Here is a 20,686-nt window from a genome sequence, read left to right as displayed (position 1 = left end):
TAACAGAGAGGGTAGGTAGTGCATTGTAGGTGATATGAAAATAGAGAAGAGGAATACAGAGTATCAAATAGCTTAAGTGGGGAGGGAATGGACAGCTAAGGAGACAAAGGAATGGGGAAAGCTTACTAACATGAGCCATATGGAAATCTACAATCTTATAATCAAACTAAAAAAATTAACTGGAAAGGAGATATCCTGAATGATAAACAAACAAACAAACAACCTTCGCCTCAAGCTACGGTTTACTGAACAAACAAACAAAAAAGAAAACCCCAGTGGTAGATTTGAGATAGCTTCTTGCAAGTTGTTGGTCAGGAGGCCCCATACTCAGGGCCCGGAGGCCACCAAAGCAGCCCATGCTTTCTTCCTTGCTCTTGTTTGCCCACCAGAGCTGGCTGTTGTGACTCTTTTCTTTGAAGGCACTCTGCACCTCGGTTGTACGATATACAGAAGCCCAGCTGGAAGCGAACTGGAAACTTCTTCCCTACTGGGCAGTTTCAAAGTACTACGTGGAAGGAAGGCTGGCTGGGGAGAAAAAGATACCAATGATCTTACCTAGATGTAAAGCTATCAGCCTAAATACCAGCCACCAGGGAATATATGTACACCTGCGCAAATAATGGCCTGGCTGTTGTGGGGATAACAACAAATGGCATTTTGTTTCTCTTAGGGCACATTCCACAGGAGGGAATCCCATATGTGTTACTGTAAACCCACTCAAAACCCTGTGACAAAGAAGGTCATAGGACTTTAGAGAGAACGTAATTCTATTGTTTAGCTAAATTTACACAGAGTTCAAACACCTTGTAAATATGTATGTCTATAATCATGAACAATTACCTTCAGCTTTAATCAGAGAAGTCTCTCCAGTGAACTGTAATGAGACATTATGACTGCATAAAGTATTGAGAAGAAGTGATGGTTGAATGCTCAGCCTTCAACATGACATTTATATTATCTCCATAGCTCATAGACTATGGCAGAAGTAGGGGGAAGAAATAAGGGCTTCCTGCAAATTGTCACCTTCTGGGCAATACAGAGGCATTTTCTATCCCAAACTCTCAACTTGAATGATTGCACTGGGATGCACAAGGATGGGCCCATCAACAGCCAGGCAAGGATGGAGGAGGGGCTTAAGGAGGCCTCCTCCTGGCTGATGGACTTTTTTCTCTGAACAGATTTGAAGAAATGGGGTGCCATTGCCTTCAGTTGTGTTCCCACTGATTACCCCTCAAGGCTCCAATTCACAGTTCTAAAGCAAAGCGCCCACACACCACCCTGATTAATCCAAATGAGTCACAAAACAAAATCAAAACCATGAAGCTGAACTTTTCCCATGTAGGGAAAAGTGGAGATTAATAGGGGTTACAGAGAGATAAGAAAATGGGGGGGGGCTAAAATCAGAATGCATTATATACAAATGAAATAGTCAAATAACTAAATTTTGTTTAAATCTCTAAAGGGATGAAGGAGAGAATCTAGCCATCACCATTTCACGTTTCCAAGCACAAAATAAAGCTAAGAAAGTCAGTGACAAAGGGAAACAAACACAGACAAGAAAGGAAAAGGTTTCCTTTCTGTCTCAGTAATTATGAAAAAACTTAAGTGAGAGCCCACCAGTATAATATACCTAACACAACTGAATGGTATTTAAAAGAGTGGTTTCAGTACCTTTCTTGATGAGGGGATGCAATGAAGGAATTCTTTAACCACCAAAACATGAAAAAATTGTAAATCTACAAGAACCAAATAAGTCCCGAAATAGAGTTGGTCTGAGACTCCATCCCATCCCTGACAAAGTAGAGATGGAGGTTTAACAGGCTTGCGGTTGGTGCCTGAGAAACCAAGTGTGGGATGTAAGCACATCCCCCCAATCCGCAAACCAGGACTCCTGAGGAAAGCAGTGCTCTGGTTTGCTTTTAATCGCTGTGATAAACACCATGACCAAAAGTGACTTGGGAGTAGGGTTTGTCTTATTTTATACTTTATCGAAGAAGGAAGCCTGGCCAAGAATTCAAGCAAGAACTAGAGGCAGGGACTGAAGGAGAAAGCATGGTGGAATGTTGTCTCCTGGCTTGCTCCCCATTACGTGTTCAGCCTGGTCTCTTACACACCCCAGGACAACATAACTGAGGTAGCACTGCCCTCCTACCTCAATTATTAATCAAGGAAATATCCCATAGGCTTGCCTACGGGCCAATCTGATGGAGACACTTTCTCATTGAGGTCCCTCTTCCAAGATGACTCTAGCTTGTGTCAAATTGACAAACAAACACAAAACAGTGCAAGCAGCATCAAAAGATCCTGAAGAATCACTCTGCTTACAACTTACAGAGAGATGACCATGCAGACTTGTGGCTGAGAAAGGCACAGAAAGAAGCTGGAGAAGTTACCAGACTCAGGAATTTTTAACCCCTGTATGTGGCAAAATAACAAAACTGGAAAATGGTCATGAATGCATCCAGAGTTGATGATACATGCAGGTTCTTTCCAAAATCAAATGTCAGTCTTCTTCAGTCACCCACTTTAATACATACCTCAAACAGACGTTTCTGACAGCAAACACAAGACCCACTGTAATTCACACACCTCAAAGAGGGTATGTTTCTCACAGTGAATACAAGGTTGTCTCACAGTGAAAATGCAGCAAACTCTGAAGAAATAAACAACTTTTAGAGTTAAGATCTATATCATGATCCTGTTAGAGCATGTTCCAAAGATGGCTGCTCTTTTAATAATCAGAAATGAATCTATTTCATAAGCTTATGTGAACAGAAGGATGCTAGTGAAAGCACAGTGAAGGAATACATGTTATGAAAGCTGGCCCAGATATTTGGAAAAAAACAAAATTAAGTTATTAGCAACTAAAAATGTAATCCAGACAGTAAGGAACTCAAAGTTTAATGATAAAATATATAAGGCAAAACTCAAGAGAAATCTGTAAGTTATGAGACATTAACAAATAAAATACACAAAATAGAACACAGGGAGTCAAGAGAATGGAAACTTTGGAAATTAGCAGACAATAAAATAGATAGAAAGACTCCAATGTAACCATAGTTCCAGAAACGAATGGGAGAAAGACTTATAAGAAATGTTTACAAATATGTGGATGAGCTATTTCCTGATATGACAAAGACACAAACCCTCAGCTTTTGAACACTCCACAAACTCCAATGTGAATCAATAAAAAGAAGTTGAGACCGAGACATACCTTAGTGAAACTTCATTGTGGAAAACAATAGTAAGTAAATTCTTAAAACATAGGAAAATTAGCTACAAGAAATAATTTGACTGCTGGATGATTTCTTTTTTCTTTCATTTTTTGAAATTATAACATAATTACATCATTTCTCACTTCCTCTCCCTTCCTATAAACTCTTCCATGTTACCCTTCTTGCTTTCTTTCAAATTCCTTGCTTTCTTTCAAATTACATATATATATGTAAATACAGCCTGCCCAAATCTGTATGGTGACATTTGTATACATGTGTTCAGGACTGACCATTGGTATTGACTAACCAACTGGCATGCTCTTCCCTGGGAAAGACTATTCCTCCTGCGCTCAGCATTCCTTAGGTCCTGTAGAGGGTTTTTCTCTTTCCATTTTACCATGTCTATTGGTGATGTCCTTGTTCAGCTTCTGTCTGGGCAGTCGTGTCTGTGAGAACTTATGGGTGCAGCTTCTGACCCGATTTCACAGCACACCACCTGATCTTCCAGCTCTTAGAGCGTTTCTACTCTCTCTTCTACAATGTTCCCCGAGCCTTAGGTAAGGGAGTTGTTTTGTAGATGTTTATGTTGGGACTGGGCTCCACAATAGCCTGAACAGCCCTCCCAGCATAAGAAATGAGGAGTTTGAAATAGTAATTAAAAGTCTTCTAGACAAGAAAAAGGAAAAACAAAGTCCAGGACCAGATGGATCCACAGCAGAATTCTGCTAGACTTCCAAAGATCTACAAACAATCCTTCAAAAACTATGCAAAAAAAGAGAAAAGGAGGAGGAAGGAGAACTCCATGCACATGGTACACCACCACATTTGTGGAAGCTATCAAAGAAGGGCTATTTGAGGGAAGACAGTTCGTAATTACTCCACCACTGACTTAGTCCCACACTGCGCTTCTTAGATAACAGTGTACAAGCACAAATCTGCCAAAGAAAGTTTCCTTTCAGGACTAAGTCAGAGATGATTCCATCCTTGCTTCTATGATTCTATTGCTCATTGCCAATTCTTATGCCATTTCAATCCCAGAAAAGATACCAGTATCTAGAGGTTTGCAAAGCTCATGTGCTCCTGCCTTAAGCCATACTCCAAAGCACTGCCCCATCTGCTGGATCTAGGGCCACACACTTAAGAAAAGCTGTGAAAACGTCCAAAAGTTTAGGTCCACTGATGGAGTAACTTATTCCATCTCTTTACCTTTTGAGGACATATGCTTCCTTACTATTAAAATCTACACTAGTGGTAAAATAAACTCTCCATTATTTCCCATATTCAAAAACAAAGAAAGAAATATTGCTGGAGCATTTGTTTGTTTTGGCTTTTGCTCCTTTTACCCAAAGTTCTAATACAGCTTCTCACAGTATCATTACTGAATTTTGAGGGTTTTGCTGTTGTTGTTATGTTCTTATTATTGTTGTTGCTGATTTTGCATGAAGTTTGACTTTTAAAAAATATTTCATGATGAGATTTATGGTTTTGTGGATAAAGGTGCCTGCTGCCATACCTGATGACCTCAAGTCCCAAGAACTCACAGTAGCACTCCAACATGTCTCAGATGAGCTTGCCTATACTTTCTTACGTTCAATTTTAGATTGTCTTTCTTTTCTCGTGTTCCCTAAAACTTCTCTGCTGAAATGCTTTCCTTTCACTTGTAGAAGATTCACAGGTATGAGAAAGCACTGTGATGCTTACAGTGAATAACCAACAAATGTCTCTTTTTCTTTCCTCCTCCCCCAACTATGTTTTGCTATTGACCTGTGTCTTCTTTTGACTTACTTTCACTCTTTTTCCTGTCCTCTCTTTATTTCCCATATGACAGTTGGCACTATCCTAAATGTTTAGAATAAGTAACTAAGCAAACAAATAATACAAATTGCATTTTATTCAGCAATTAAAGTATGTGTATTTACTCAAAGCACATGGAATAACAAAGTGGGAAAGGGCATTCCACAACTAAAGGAGATTGTTTTGTAATATTATGTTATGACTGAAATTAAGTTCAGCTTGTTTATCTCTACCTCTCTTATGGCAATTTGGATTCCTGCCATATTCTCCAACTATACTTCCATTTAAAAATGTACCTTGAGCATGTTCAAGTTGAAGTATCCATGCCCTCATGTGACATTTCACTACATTCTGATACAGAAATGACACTGAAAGGTACTGATTCACCTGCAGGGGTGTGGTGCTACAAATGCCAGCACAACAGTGTTCTTTAGGGCTTTTAATCTCTGTCTGTTTCATATCAGCTAGTGGTTTTAATGTCTAGGTTCTCTATTTACTATTCACGTCGATGTACATAATTCAGGTTTTTATTTTTTCCTGAGCCAAAATGTCCTTACTTGCAAAATTAGGAAAATACTACCACAGGATTAAAATAAAACTGCTAGATTTTAGCACCAGAGAACTAATCTAACTTTTGTTTAGAATGTGTAACATTTTAGAGGGTGTGAATTTGATTGTGAAAGAAAGAAAGGCCTATGCAGGTCAGTAAAAAAAAAAATCCTAATCTTTCTGTGTTATGTTTCTGTTGATGTGATAAAATACCATGACCAAAAGTAATTTCTGAAAGCAAGAGTTTATTTGGTTTATGGTTCTGGAGGACCCCATTCTGTCATGATAGAGAAGCATCCAGCAAGTGGCAGGCAAAGCAGCTGAGAGTTCTCATCCTCGACATAAGCATGAAACAGAGATGGTGAACTGCAAGTGGAGCCTAGATAACCTCCAAGCCCACCCCCGGTAAGCTCTTCCCCCAGCGAGGAGGCACTTTCTAAATACCCCAAACAGTATCGCCAGCTGGTAACCAAGTGTTCCAACACTGGAGCCTGTGGAGGACATTTCTCCTTCAAGCCATCACATTTGTGATCTGTTGGGAAAAAAAAGTGACATGTGTTTCTAATGCTGGGTATCTGAAGTGATAGGCACCTGAAACAGCAGGCTCTTGAGAGGCAGCTTTGTAGAATGAACTACACAACTCCAACAACATCCCCTGGTGTTTCCCTGAATGTGCAGATTCCCATCTAAGAACATCCCAAGGGTTGTATATGCACCACATAACTGATGAACAAATAAATTTCGTATCTTATTTCCCTCAGTATTGTGTAACAGTCTCCCCTGAGATTACAACATTCCAAAATACTGGGGAACTCTTTAAGTAGGGAGGTAAAGAACCAAAATGAACAAATGAATGAATGAATGAATAAAAATAAATAAATAAATTTAAAAAATAACACACACACACACACACAAAGACACAACTCTGTTACCCCACACCACCACCCATTGCAGTCCCCGTTTCAGGCCCATCGGCAGGTATGGTAATGTGGTAGTATTGTGCTCCCCGAAATATTGTGCATGCTAATAAACTTATCTGGGGTCAGAGAACAGAACAGCCACAATATTAAACATAGAGGATAGGCAATGGTAGCACAAGCCTTTAATCCTAGCATTCCAGAGACAGAGATCTACCTGGATCTCTGTGTGTTCAAGGATACAGCCAAGCATGGTAACTCACGCCTTTAGTCCCAGAAAGTGAGCCTTTAATCCCAGGGAGTGATGGCAGAAAGCAGAAAGGTATATAAGGTGTAAAAACCAAAAACTAGAAGCTTTTAGCTGGTTAAGCTTTTAGGCTTTCAAGAAGCAGTTCAGCTGAGATCCATTTGGATGAAGACTCAAAGGCTTCCAGCCTGAGGAAACAGGATCAGCTGAGGAACTGGGGAGGTAAGGAGGCTGTGGCTTACTCTGCTTCTCTGATCTTCCAGCATTCACCCCAATACCTGGCTTCAGGTTTGTTTTTATTAATAAGAACTTTTAAGATTCATGCTATAGGCAGGTCTCCTGTAGACAGATCAGATGACCACCATCCCCAACCAGACCATGTAACCACAAACCTCACCCCTCCCAAACCTACCCACCCTCCAAGACTGCAGCTGCTCCCTGAGACAGAGCCCACTAATGTCAATTAAACTAAGAGCTGCCCCCTGAGACAAGGAGTCCATTAGCACCAATTACATCAAGAACCCAGATTAGACTAAGAGCTCCCATCGGACCAAGAGTATCAATCAGAACAAGAGAGGCTCCCTCAGACACAGACAACACTCACACCAAGTGGAGAAAGAGATGGGTAGACACCAGTGTGAAAATACAGTCAACAACATAAAGACCAATATGGCTCCATCAGAACCTAGTGGTTCTACATCAGCAAGACCAGAACATCCTAATGCAGAAGAAAGAGAAGAAATCAACCTTAAAAAATGACTTTAAGAAGATGATAGAGGCCTTTAAAGAGGAAATGAAAATTTCCCTTAAAGAAATCCAGAAATTGACAAACAAAAATTGGGAAAAAAAATCAGTAAATCCCTTAAAGAAAAAGCAATTAAACAGGTGAAGGAAACAGTTCAAGATTTGAAAACTGAAATTGAGAAATAAAGAAAACACAAACTGAGGGAATGCTGGAAATAGAAAATCTGAGTAAATGAACAGTAACTACAGATGCAAGCATAACTAACAGAATGCAAGAGATGGAAGAGAGAATCTCTGAAAATACGATAGAGGAAATAGATTCATTCCTTAGTCAAAAAAAAAACACTAAAACCAATAAAGTCATAACACAAAATGTCCAGGAAATTTGGGACACCATGAAAAGACCAAACCTAAGAAAACTAGGGATAAAAGAAGAAGAAGAACACCAACTCAAAGGCACAGAAAATATATTCAACAAAATCATAGAAGAAAATGTTCCCAACCTAAAGAAGGAAATGCCTATTAAGATACAAGAAGCCTATAGAACACCAAACAGACTAGACCCCCCAAAAAAGTCTCCTTGCCACATAATAATTAAACAACTAAACCTACAGAATAAAGAAAGAATATTAAGAGCAGCAAAGGAAAAAAGGCCAAGTGACTTATAAAGGCAAACCCATCAGAATAACACTCAATTTCTCAATGGAAACTTTGAAAGCCAGATATAATGGACAGGTATAATGCAGACACTAAGAGACCATGGATGCCAGCCTAGACTAATATACCCAGCAAAACTTTCAATCACCATAGACAGAGTGAACAAGACATTCCAAGACAAAACCAGATTTAAACAATACCTATCCACAAATCCAGCCCTACATAAAGCACTAGAAGGAAAATTCCAACCTAAAGAAGTCAGATACACCCATGAAAACACAGGCAATAGATAATCTCACAGCAGTAAATCCCAAAGAAAAAAAAATACACACACCCTACCACCAAATGATAACAGGAACTAACAATCACTGGTCATTAATATCCCTTAATATCAATGGACTTAATTCGCCTATAAAAAGACACAGGCTAACAGAATGGATACGAAAGCAGGACCCATCTTTCTGCTGCATACAAGAAACACACCTCAAATTCAAAGATAGACACTACCTAAGAATAAAAGGCTGGGAAAAGTCTTTCCAATCAAATGATCTTAAGAAGCAAGCTGGTGTAGCTATCCTAATATCCAACAAAATAGACTTCAAACTAAAATCAATCAAAAGATATCAAGAAGGATATTACACATTAATCTCAGGAGAGATCCACCAAGATGAAGTTTCAGTTCTGAACATTTATGCCCCAAACACAAGGGCACCCACATATGTAAAAGAAACACTACTAAAACTTAAATCACACATAAAAACTCACACATTAATAGTGGGAAACTTGAACACCCCACTCTCACCACTGAACAGATCTGCCAGATCAAAACTTGACAGACAAACAAGGGACTTAATTGATGTTACAACTCAAATAGACTTAATTGAAATTTACAGAACATTCCACCCTAACAAAAAAGAATATACCTTCTTCTCAGCACCTCATGGAACCTTCTCTAAAATCAACCACATACTCGGTCACAAAGCAAATCTCATCAGATACAAAACAATTGGAATAATCTCCTGTATTCTATGAGACCATTATGTTTTAAAGTTAGATTTCAACAACAACAAAAATTACAGAAAGCCTACAATCTTATGGAAACTGAATAATCTCAACTGAATCACCAAAGGGTCAAGGAAGAAATAAAGAAGGAAATTAAAGACTTCCTAGAAATCAATGAAAAGGAATTTACTATATACCCAAACTTATGGGACACTATGAAGGCAGTGCTAAGAGGAAAACTCATAGCACTAAATGCACAAATAAAGAAATTGGAAAAATCTCACATTAGTGACTTAACAGCACACCTGAAAATTCTAGAACGAGAAGAAGCAAAGTCACCCAGGGGGAACAGACACCAGGAAATAATCAAACTGAGAGCTGAAATCAATAAAATAGAAACAAAGATAACAATACAAAGAATCAATGAAACAAAGAGTTGGTTCTTTGAGAAAATCAACAAGATAGATAAGCCCTTATCCAAATTAACCAAAAAGCAGAGAGAGAGCATCTAAATTAACAAAATCAGAAATGAAAAGGGAGACATAACAACAGACAATGAGGAAATACAGAGAGTCATACTTCAAAAACCTATACTCCACAAAATTGGAAAATCTGAAAGAAATGGACAATTTTCTGGATAGATACTACATACCAAAGTTAAATCAGAGCCAGATAAACTATTTAAGTAGACCAATAACCCCTAAGGAAATAGAAACAGTCAGTAAACATCTTCCAACCAAAAAAAGGCCAGGACCAGATGGTTTCAGTGCAGAATTATACCAGATTTTCATAGAAGAGCTAATTCTAATACTCTTCAAATTGTTCCATATAATAGAAACAGAAGGAACATTACCAAACTCTTTTTATGAGGCTACAGTTACCCTGATACCCAAACTACACTAAGATACAACAAAGAAAGAGAATTACAGACCAATCTCCCTCATGAACATTGATGCAAAAATATTCAATAAAATACTGGCAAACCAAATCCAAGAACACATCAAAAAATTATCTACCATGACCAAGTAGGCTTCATCCCAGGGATGCAAGGATGATTCAACATATGAAAATCTGTCAATGTAATACACCATATAAACAAACTAAAGAAAAAAAAGCATATGATCATCTCATTAGATGCTGAAAATGTCTTTGACAAAATACAACACCCCTTCATAATAAAGGTTCTAGAGAGATCAGAAATTTTACAAGGAACACACCTAAAAATAAGAAAGGTAATTTGCAGCAAACCGACAGCCAACATCAAATTAAATGGAGAGAAACTCAAAGCAATTCCACTAAAATCAAGAACAAGACAAGGCTGTCTGTTCTCCCCATATTTATTCAATATAGTACTTGAAGTTCTAGCTAGAGCAATAAGACAACAAAAGGAGATCAAGGGGATAAAAATTGGAAAGGAAGAAGTTAAACTTTCACTATTTGCAGACAATATGATAGTATACATAGGTGACCCCAGAAATTCTGCCAGGGAACTCCTACAGCTGATAAACTCCATCAGTAAGGTGGCTGGATACAAGATTAACTCAAAAAAAAAAATCATTAGCCCTCCTATATGCAAATGATAAATGGGCTGAGAAAGCAATCAGAGAAACATCACCATTTACAATAGCCACAAATAATATAAAATACCTTGGGGTAACTCTAACTAAGCAAGTGAAGGACCTATATGATAAGAACTTTAAGTCTCTAAATAAAGAAATTGAAGATATCAGAAAATGGAAAGATCCCCCATGCTCATGACTAGGTAGGATTAACATAGTAAAAAATGGTGATCTTACCAAAAACAATCTACAGATTCAATGCAATCCCCATCAAAATCCCAACACAATTCTTCACAGACTTGTAAAGAAAAATAATTAACTTCATATGGAAAAACGAAAAACCCAGGATAGCTAAAAGAGTTCTGTATAATAAAGCCACCTCTGGAGACATCACAATCCCTGACCTCAAGCTCTACTATGGAGCTATAGTAATAAAAACAGCTTGGTACTGGCATAAAATAATGACACGTGGACCAATGGAATTGAATTGAAGACCCCAACATTAATCCACACACCTATGAACACCTGGTTTTTGACAAAGAAGCCAAAACTGCACCATGGAAAAAAGAAAGTATCTTCAACAAATGGATGTCAATTCGAAGAAGACTGAAAATAGATCCATATCTGTCACCATGCACAAAATTCAAGTCCAAGTGGATCAAAGACCTCAACATAAGTCCAGTTACACTGAAGTTAATAGAAGAGAAAGTAGGAAGTAGTCTTGAACACATTGGCACAGGAGACTACTTCCAGTAGCACAGACATTGAGAGCAACAATTAATAAATGGGACCTCCTGAAACTGAGAAGCTTTTCTAGGACAAAGGACATGGTCAATAAGAAAAAAACTACAGCCTAAAGAATGGGAAAAGATCTTCACTAACCCCATATCTGACAGAGGACTGATCTCCAAAATATATAAAGAATTCAAAAAACTAGACATCAGAACACTGAACAGTCCAATTAAACAGTGCACTACAGAGCTAAACAGAATTCTCAACAAAACAATCTCAAATGGCTGAAAGACATTTAAGGAATTGCACAACATCCTTAGTCATCAGAGAAATGCAAATCAAAACGACTCTGAGATACCATCTTACACATGTCAGAATGGCTATGATCAAAAACACTGAAGACAGCTTAAGTTGGAGAGGATGCAGAGCAAGGGGAACACTCCTCCACTGTTGGTGGGAATGCAAACTTGTACAGCCACTTTGGAAATCAGTATGGTGATTTCTCAGAAAATTGGGAATCAATCTCCCTCAAGACCCAGCTATACCACTCTTGGGCATATACCCAAGGAATGCTCAATCCTACCACAAGGACACATGCTCAACTATGTTCATAGCAGTGTTATTTGTAATTGTTAGAACCTGGAAACAGCCTAGATGTCCCTCAAACGAAGAATGGATAATGAAAATGTGGCTCATATAAACAATGGAGACCTACTCAGCAGAGAAAAGCAATGATATCATGAAATTTGCAGGCAAATGGATGGAACTAGAAGATATCATCCTAAGTGAGGTAACACAGACTGAGAAGGACAAACATGGTATGTATTCACTCATAAATGGATATTAGATGTAAAGCAAAGGATAACCAGACTACAACACACAGCTCCAGAGAAGCTAGCTAACAAGGAGGGCCCTAAGAGCGACACATAGATAGCTCAGAGAAGAAGAAATAGATGAGATCTGCATGAGCAAACTGGGAGTGAGGGGGGTAATGTAAGGCAAAGAATGGGGATTTGAACATAAAGAAATGGGAGGTTCAAGCTGGAACAGGGGCAGAGTGGGAGGGAAAAGAAAGAGATTACATGATAAGTGAAGACATCATGGGAATAAGAAGAAACAGGGGTGCTAGGGAAGTTCCCAGGAATCCACAAGGATGATCCCACCTTAGACTACTAGCAATAGTCCAGTGGGTGCCTGAACTGGTCTACTCTGGTAACCAGATTAGTGAATACCCTAACTGCCATCATAGAGCCTTCATCCAGTTACTGATGGAGGCAGATGCAGAGATCTACAGCCTGACTCCAGGCTGAGCTCTAGGAGTCCAATCAATGAGAGAGAGGAGGGATTCTATGAGCAAGGAACTTTGAGATCATGATGGGAAAACGTGCAGAAATGGTCAGCCAAACTAGTGGAAACCCATGAACTGTGGACCAATAGCTGTGGTGCCCCCATGGGACTGGTCTAGGCCCTCTGGATATGTGAGACAGTTGTTTAGCTTGAACTGTTTGGGGGACCCCCAAGGAAGGGGGTGCATGAGCAGGCATTTTGGAGCCTAGTGTCTAAGGTGTGACACCTTGTACAGCCTTGATGCAGGGGTGAGGGGCTTGGTCCTGCCTCAACTGGATACTGGGCTCTGCTGACTCCCCATGAGAGACCTTGACTTGGAGGAGGTGAGAATGGGGGTGGGTTGAGGGGGAGTTCTGGGGGGCAGAAAGAGGGAGGAGGGGGAATCTGTGGTTGGTACATAAAATGAATAGAAAATATCTTAATTAAAAAAAAAGAAACAAAAACAAATAACCTTCAAGAACTCCTTGAAACTGAGCAGATTCACTAAGGCCCTCCCTGCCGAGTAAGCAGAACCCAGGTGCAAGGAAGTCTGAGAGAAGAAAGGTGCAAAGACTTTGTGATCAGAACAGCTGCATGGAAGAAGCAGAAACCAGCTGAGCTGCAGAAAGAGGTTTGGACCAACCAGGGCATGCCGAAAGGACACTCTCCAACCTGTTGAGCTACATGCAGGTTACGCAGTGTGCTCCAGGTTCCCCAGCTTTGTGAGCTGTCACTCATGCTGTGGTGAGCTTTGGGGATGTGGCTGACTTTTGAGTCACTTCTCCTCCTGTAAGTAACCCCTCATCCATATTCTTGTAAGAAATCCCAATAAAACTCATTAGTTCACTAACTTGGACTTTGGTCGTATCCATACTTTGGTCTGTCATGGGTTCCCTATCTGGGGTGAGTGAACGAGTGTGTTCATCTCCCCAGGAAAAGTTTTGCCACACAACATTCAGAGAAAAACATGACAGTTTGTCTGTGCAGCATTAAGTCTCATTGTGAGACTCTTAACTGTGGACACGGGTCAGTGTGCCGTTTGGTGTTACAAGGGTCATTGGTCACCTGGGAGAAGTAATCATGAGGTATTTTCCAGAAGAGCAGCTAGTTCTATTTTAAAAACTAAATAAATAACTGTAATGTCTAGTCTAAACTGGGAAACAGTGTGCTTGTCTCACTAGAAGACAATCTGGGGAGGACTTTCATCAACAGTAAGCTCACATCTTGGAGATATTTCCAAAGGTGTTTAAAGCATATTCTTTGAAAGTTAGGAGACTCAGAGTAGATTTAAAATCCATTATTCACCTTTAAATGATAGTAGTCTCCCAGGACCCTGTTTTCACATGGACACTTCTCTCTTTTCCACATTTGAGCTTGTCTAATACACCATGTCACTGATATTCACTACTAATTTTTCTATGTATGTCCCCTAACAATCTTCTAAGAAATAACATTGGTCAATGGGATAGCAATTAAAATGCACAAATATTACTACAAATATAAAATAAAACCTATGAAGTGGTGAAGGTTATAAGGAAATCAATACAAAAAATTCTAAAATCCACCCAGCGGCGGTGGTGCACACCTTTAACCCCAGTACTCAGGAAGCAGAGCCAGGCAGATCTCTGTGAGTTGAAGGCCAGTCTGGTCTACATAGTGAGATCCAGGAGAGGCACCAAAACTACACAGAGAAACCCTGTCTCGAAAATTAAAAAAAAAAATCCTAAAGTCCAGTCTTACATTACATGCATATCTTTGGTATATTACTACAAAAACATTTCTGCCCCCATTTTATAAACTATGAAGTATTTTTATGATTATTTCTTTACCTTTACTCATGTTTAACAAGAAATACCAACTGAAACTCTGTACTTCAAATGAGCTCTATGCATAAGAAATATATAAAGTAAATGAGCCAAATTACTTAGTTGTCAAAAAACATGTATACATTCCTTTTCCTATTGGCTTCACATAACTGAAGCAACTAAATATATCTCTTAATAATTTTAATAAGCTCACATTCTAACTATGCTCATAAAACAATGAATTTTCTACTTTCTAAAAGAAAAGTTTGACATAGCTTCTAAAAAGCTGAAAAGTGTGCTGACAGAAATCTTAGTGATCTGCCAATGAGGGAAGTTTAAGTTCTGAGATACAAAACTACTCTTTTTTTTTTTTTTTGCAATTTTTTTATTTTATTTTTTATTTCACAATACTATTCAGTTCTACATAATAGCCACAGATTCCCTTGTTTTCTCCCTTCCTGGCCCCCTCCCCTTCCCCCCAGCCCACCCCCCATTCCCACCTCCTCCAGATCAAGGCCTCCCCCGAGGACTGGGATCGACCTGATAGACTCAGTCAGATACACACTCGAAAACACAGGCAATACAAAACTACTCTTAAGTTTTGCTGTCCTTCCCACATTTAAAGGACTAATAAATGTTGAGGTTAGGTTATTTTCCCCTTTCCTTTGATTGTATAGTACCAGAATAGTATAAAACATAATACTAGATACAACTGAGGGACTAGGAGTTAGGTAGGTTCCCTGATAAGTAGACAGGGAGAGAGACCATGACTAGATAAGGAAGATGGGGAACTACGATTGCCTGCTTCCTTGCCTCCTGACCTGGGACAAAAGCCTGGGGACTTAAAACAAAGGCCTTGTGGCCATTTTCTCTTGCCAGTAGGGCCCTGCTGATGGACTGGCTTAACAAGTGTAAGACTGAATCAGGACTTGTTATACAACGGTTATGAGCCAATCAGTGTCTAGATTAGGGGAGAGAGACTCTTTAAAGACATTGCAGAACCTCAGCCCTCAAGGAGAAGTTGGATCCCCAGTCCCCCTGTGCTGTGCTGAGGGTCTTTCTTTCTGTGTGCCTACTGTATGTGTATGTTTGCCTCACTCATAATAAAAACCTTTCTGCAAACACGGATTCTGTCTGCTCTTCTTTGCTGTCTTCAGGACTTCTTCACCACTACCTGCCACGGTCAAGATTTTTCCTGCCTTTTACCTTTTAACTGGCAAAGAAAACAAAACCAGTTAAAACAGCTAGATGGTAATACAACTATAATAATGATATAAATTCTACATAAAAAGTTAGATAAATTCATTCCAATTCTCTACAAAATTTGCTACCTTCTCTGCATATGTAAAAAATGCTTAGAAATTTCAGTTGCTCACGTTACCATTTCCCTTTTCATCTATCAAAGACGTCGCTGCAGTATTACAGCAAAACATACCAGTAATGAACAAACAAGAACATTAAAAACATCATCAGTAAATCATTAACTTATGGAACCAGTGTAAGTTACAAGTTACTAGCACCTAATTTTTAAAGGTAAGGTAAACATATAGTCTTATAATTATGAATAATTTTATACTTTAAAATCCTAATGATTCAAAAGAAAAATTACCTTTGATGGTGACTCAGGACTATTATCTGTGAGAGTCAAGCTCTCCATCTGCTCTGTTCACACTCCTTCTGTCTACTTGCACTTCTAAATAAAGCCAAGCTTTATAAACCACAATTTAGTTCCTTCTTTCAGTATTACATTCATTTCTCATATCCACAACTACATTAAAAAGAAGGAGAACATTTAACAAACCATGTTTTAAATAGATGGTAACTGAAAAAAAAACAGCCCACTTCTTTCTTTCTTCTTTTATAAACTATTATTTTATTAACATAGCAGATATACAAACAGAAGTTAGAGATAATAAACATGAAAACTGAGTGACAAGCACATATTTCAATGTGCAGTGAGAATACAGCATTGCCACTATGAGGTGAAAGCTAGAAGTCATCATAACTTGGATCTGAGGCCCCTAGATTTGACTGACCCCTTATGCAGAAGTCAACCAGGGAAACCAAATGAAGAACACAGGTTTCCCCACAAAAGGTCATGCAAGAAAGGTGAATTCTCTCTCCAAATGAGGAAGAGGCAAAGGTAGGGAATAATAAGGATAAAATGAAGAAGAGTGGGTGGAAGAGGAGAGAAGGAAAAGAAAGGAGATGGGGTGAGGGAGAAAGGAAGGAAAGACAGAGGGAGGGAAGGGAGGAAGGGAGGGAGGGAGGGAGGGAGGGAGGGAGGGAGGGAGGGAGGGAGGGAGGGAGGGAGGGAGGGACAGAGAAGCACTAACTAGTTAATAGACCTGTCATTGATTGTTTTTATGTCTGTCAAGGAGTGGATATATTGATCGTTTAAATACTACAGTTTTCACTGATACTCACTTATACAAATTTCTAATTCACCTGATGTCCAAGTAATCATGGGACTAGTTCTGATCAATACAGTAGAGGGTTTGAGCCATTTCCTTGACAGTGTCTGGCTTCATAGGCCTACTGTGCTGAACCCTTGGTTATCGCCAGTGCAGACACCCAAAAGAAGGTTTCATTAACCAAGGCACCAGGTGACTCTGATGAAAAACCCATGCCGCACAAGCTGTGTTGGGCTTACAGCATCAATGAAAAAATAAAACATTTATTAAGATCTAGAGCCAATGCCAATTCTGACAGGCTCAAGGGATAGGATTGTAATTGTTACCTTCTCAAAAGCAGTGTGACATTTGATAAAAGTACTCGCTGTTCACTTGCTCTCCTTGATGCATGGCTGTCTTCTCTCTGCAGTGGGGAACAGCAGCCTAACAGAATTCAAAACAGACACAGCTGGGCATTTGCTTATCCAAAGAAATGCCAACTGGTTACCAGCAGAGATAAGACCCGCCTTTGACTACTCTGGAATCACAGTCTACAAGACACTGAAACACTCAAAACTTACTTCTTCATGTGCAAAATGAAAAAGCAGTTTCTATGAACTCTATAACGAAGTTGAGTGTGTCACCACTATTCAAGGATAGAAATGTATTCTATTCTTCTCTAAATTCCTGATCGCTTAGTAAACGGTCTTATTTTACAATGAGAAACAACCATCTATTTAGTAACAGGTGATTTACAATGCCAAAGCCTGTACCAATGACTCTTTGAGTTCTCCACCTGTAGCTCTGTTTCACAAACAACTGAGAGTATGTCCATTATGAAGTACATTGCTCATAAAGTGCTAAATTCTTTGTCATGTACTCAATCCCCTTTTATCTTCTGAGCATTGGAGAGGCAGTCAATGAACAGAATACATACATTCTCTGCTGTGATGGATAGAAGCGGTAGTCAGCAAAGTGTTGTGTGGAAGGGGATGGGATGAATTTGAAAATTAAATCGAGAGGTGAAAACCGTGTAGATACTCGGAATAACTTTCCAAGCTTGAATGGGCACAGCATGGGCAAAGGCCATGAGGCAAAAATGTTCTTATGTTTAAAGAATAATATTAAAGCCATTTAGACTGAGACAGCATGAGGCTGTCAGGGATGAGGATGCATAAACAGAGGATGAGCCAGGTCCTACATAGACCATGAACTGTATTATAAGGTAGAAAGCAACAGAAGGTTTTAGACAATGGACAAACATGATTTAAATTATAAGTTCTATTCTGTGTGTGTGTGTGTGTGTGTGTGTGTGTGTGTGTGTGTGTGTGTGTGTGTGTGTGTGTGTTGTATGGTGTATTACTGTTTGTTCATGTGGGTTTATTCACATATGTGTGTGATTGTCAATGCACATATGTGCAAGAATGTAGTGGAGGCCAAAGGTAGATGTCTGCTTCTTTGGTTGATCAATCTCCACCTTTACTTTTGGAGACAGGGTCTCTTACTGAACCTGGAGCTGATTGATTTGGATTAGGCTCACTGGAATAGGTTCAGGGATCCAACTCCCTTCATGGTCCCAGAGTTGATGATGCAGATGCACACTGCCAAACCTGACTTATTTATGAGAATCTTGGAGACTTCAGAAGTGTTATGTGCAAAGAAGGAGCCAGCTGGCAGGTGTTGGTGCAAGCTTATGAAGTACATACAACATTAGCCTACAAATATGTTGATCAGCTCATCCATAAGACGTGCAATTTGGAGCATATTACTTTGCAAAACACTCATGAATAGTTGGTGTTTAGTGTTGCAACAAAATTTCCCTTTGTTACATAAGATCAGCAAAGTTAAGAACATCTGTGTTTACGAATCACATAACTATAAAGTCATTTCCCCAAATTTCAGTTAAAATTGACCCAATAGAAAAGGGACCTCTTTAAAATATAATATCTATCATCACTGAGAACAGGCTGTGCCCAGAATCCTGAAAACAGTCACTGTCCCAAAGGACAATTCAAAAGTACTCACTGCTGTAATGAAAATATATTCTAGAAAGGAGTTTGTGGACATCTAAAGGAATTCAGAAGAATAAAATGATGAGTAATCGCACTATGCAGACACTTTGATTGTGGAAAAAGTAAAATATATTTTTATAATATTTATTAACTAACTCAGAACATTTGAAAAAAAATGAGTAAATTTCTTAGCTATCATTCACTATAAAGATCCAAAGGTCAAGTTAGCTTCTTTCCCACATCCATTTATATTGTTTGAAGCTATTAAAATATTGCTAGTTATAACTTTATTCATCCACATATTACTATAAAAAATATATCAGTGGTCTAGAGTTCAAAGACTAAAATCTGTAAAAACAGACTGTCAGACTTAGCCCCTCCTGGATCCTCCATTTCTATTATTAATGAAGAGTCATATTGTAACAAACATTTGCAGATCATATCCTCAAAGGAAAATCCCTTTGCGAAAGATTGTGAAATATGTTCACCATCAGTTTCACCGAAGGCATCATTCCCTTTAACAAATGAATGCAAATATTGCCTGAACTAACAGTTGTTCTTAACCCTTGAGTTCCATGTAAAAACATGTATTTTTAAGAACAAAGCATAAGGATTTCTTATCTAACATGATAAATATTAGAGTGTTAGAGCTACAACACCATAATTATAATTGCCTAGAGTGGTTCTTAGTTTTAAAGAACAAGATCTTGCCATGTGGCCAAGTCTGATTTTGAGCTCAAGATCCTCCTATAGCTGCCTATGGAGTGATGTTAACGCAGGTATACACCACCACACCCACCATATAGGCATTCTATACATATTACCTCTGTGTCCAACAACACGGTGCCTGTTTTCAAACTTGGAAGAGAGAAGCTTAAAGACTCAGTGCCTTGCCCCAAGTCACCCAGTTAATAGGCTAGAGAGCAGGAAACGCAATAGAGAGCTTTCCCTGCTGACGCTCGCAGGGGCTGCATGAAAGTGAGCTCCTTGAACAGGCAGTGCTGTTCAGTGCTAGTTCCTGTTGTACCCTAGGGATGAAGGGAGAGCACGGGCTGCGGCAAAGTGGCTGCATTTGAACTACGACAACTTCCATTTCACATTCTCTTCTCCTGAGTGATCCTTAGCCTCCAATCCATTACTAATCATTTTCTTTTCATATTTTAAGCTGCTGTGAAGAGAAGGGGGGGCTACATTCATTATAGAATTAGACCTTTCTTTTTGAAGATGTTACCACTGAATGAAGACTTTGACCAATGGATTATAAAAATGGTGAATTTAGAAATGGTCCTCATCTAACTTGGTTATGGTTATTTTTGAGTTGTTCCTTCACTGGGTTGGTTTGGAAAAGAAAATAGCATTGGCCAAAATATCCACTTTTGATTACAGGGCTAATCTCTCCATCTATCACAACAATTGATAATTCCTACTTGGAAAATTGGCTCTGTTACTGCATAAGGAATTTGATCTAACATATAGAGACAGAATAAATTAAGAAAATATCCTGAAAGCAAAACTTTCCTAAGGACATAGCTCTGCATTAATTACATTAAATTCACTGAGGAGTTTAGCACCCCAATACACACACACACAGCCATTCAGGACAATTGGTATTTTACATGTCTCTATTCTTGTTAATGCAGTTCCTCTTTATTAGCCTTGAGTAATATTAAAATGAATACCAGCCTTAGTTCTTGTTAGAAAGCCCCTGGTGACAGAGAGTAATAGAAATAAACA

Source organism: Peromyscus maniculatus, chromosome 3 (genome assembly GCF_049852395.1).
Source record: "Peromyscus maniculatus bairdii isolate BWxNUB_F1_BW_parent chromosome 3, HU_Pman_BW_mat_3.1, whole genome shotgun sequence".
Classification (NCBI taxonomy): domain Eukaryota; kingdom Metazoa; phylum Chordata; class Mammalia; order Rodentia; family Cricetidae; genus Peromyscus; species Peromyscus maniculatus.
The sequence above is the reverse complement of the archived record's forward strand: the minus strand, read 5'-3'. Positions refer to the sequence as shown.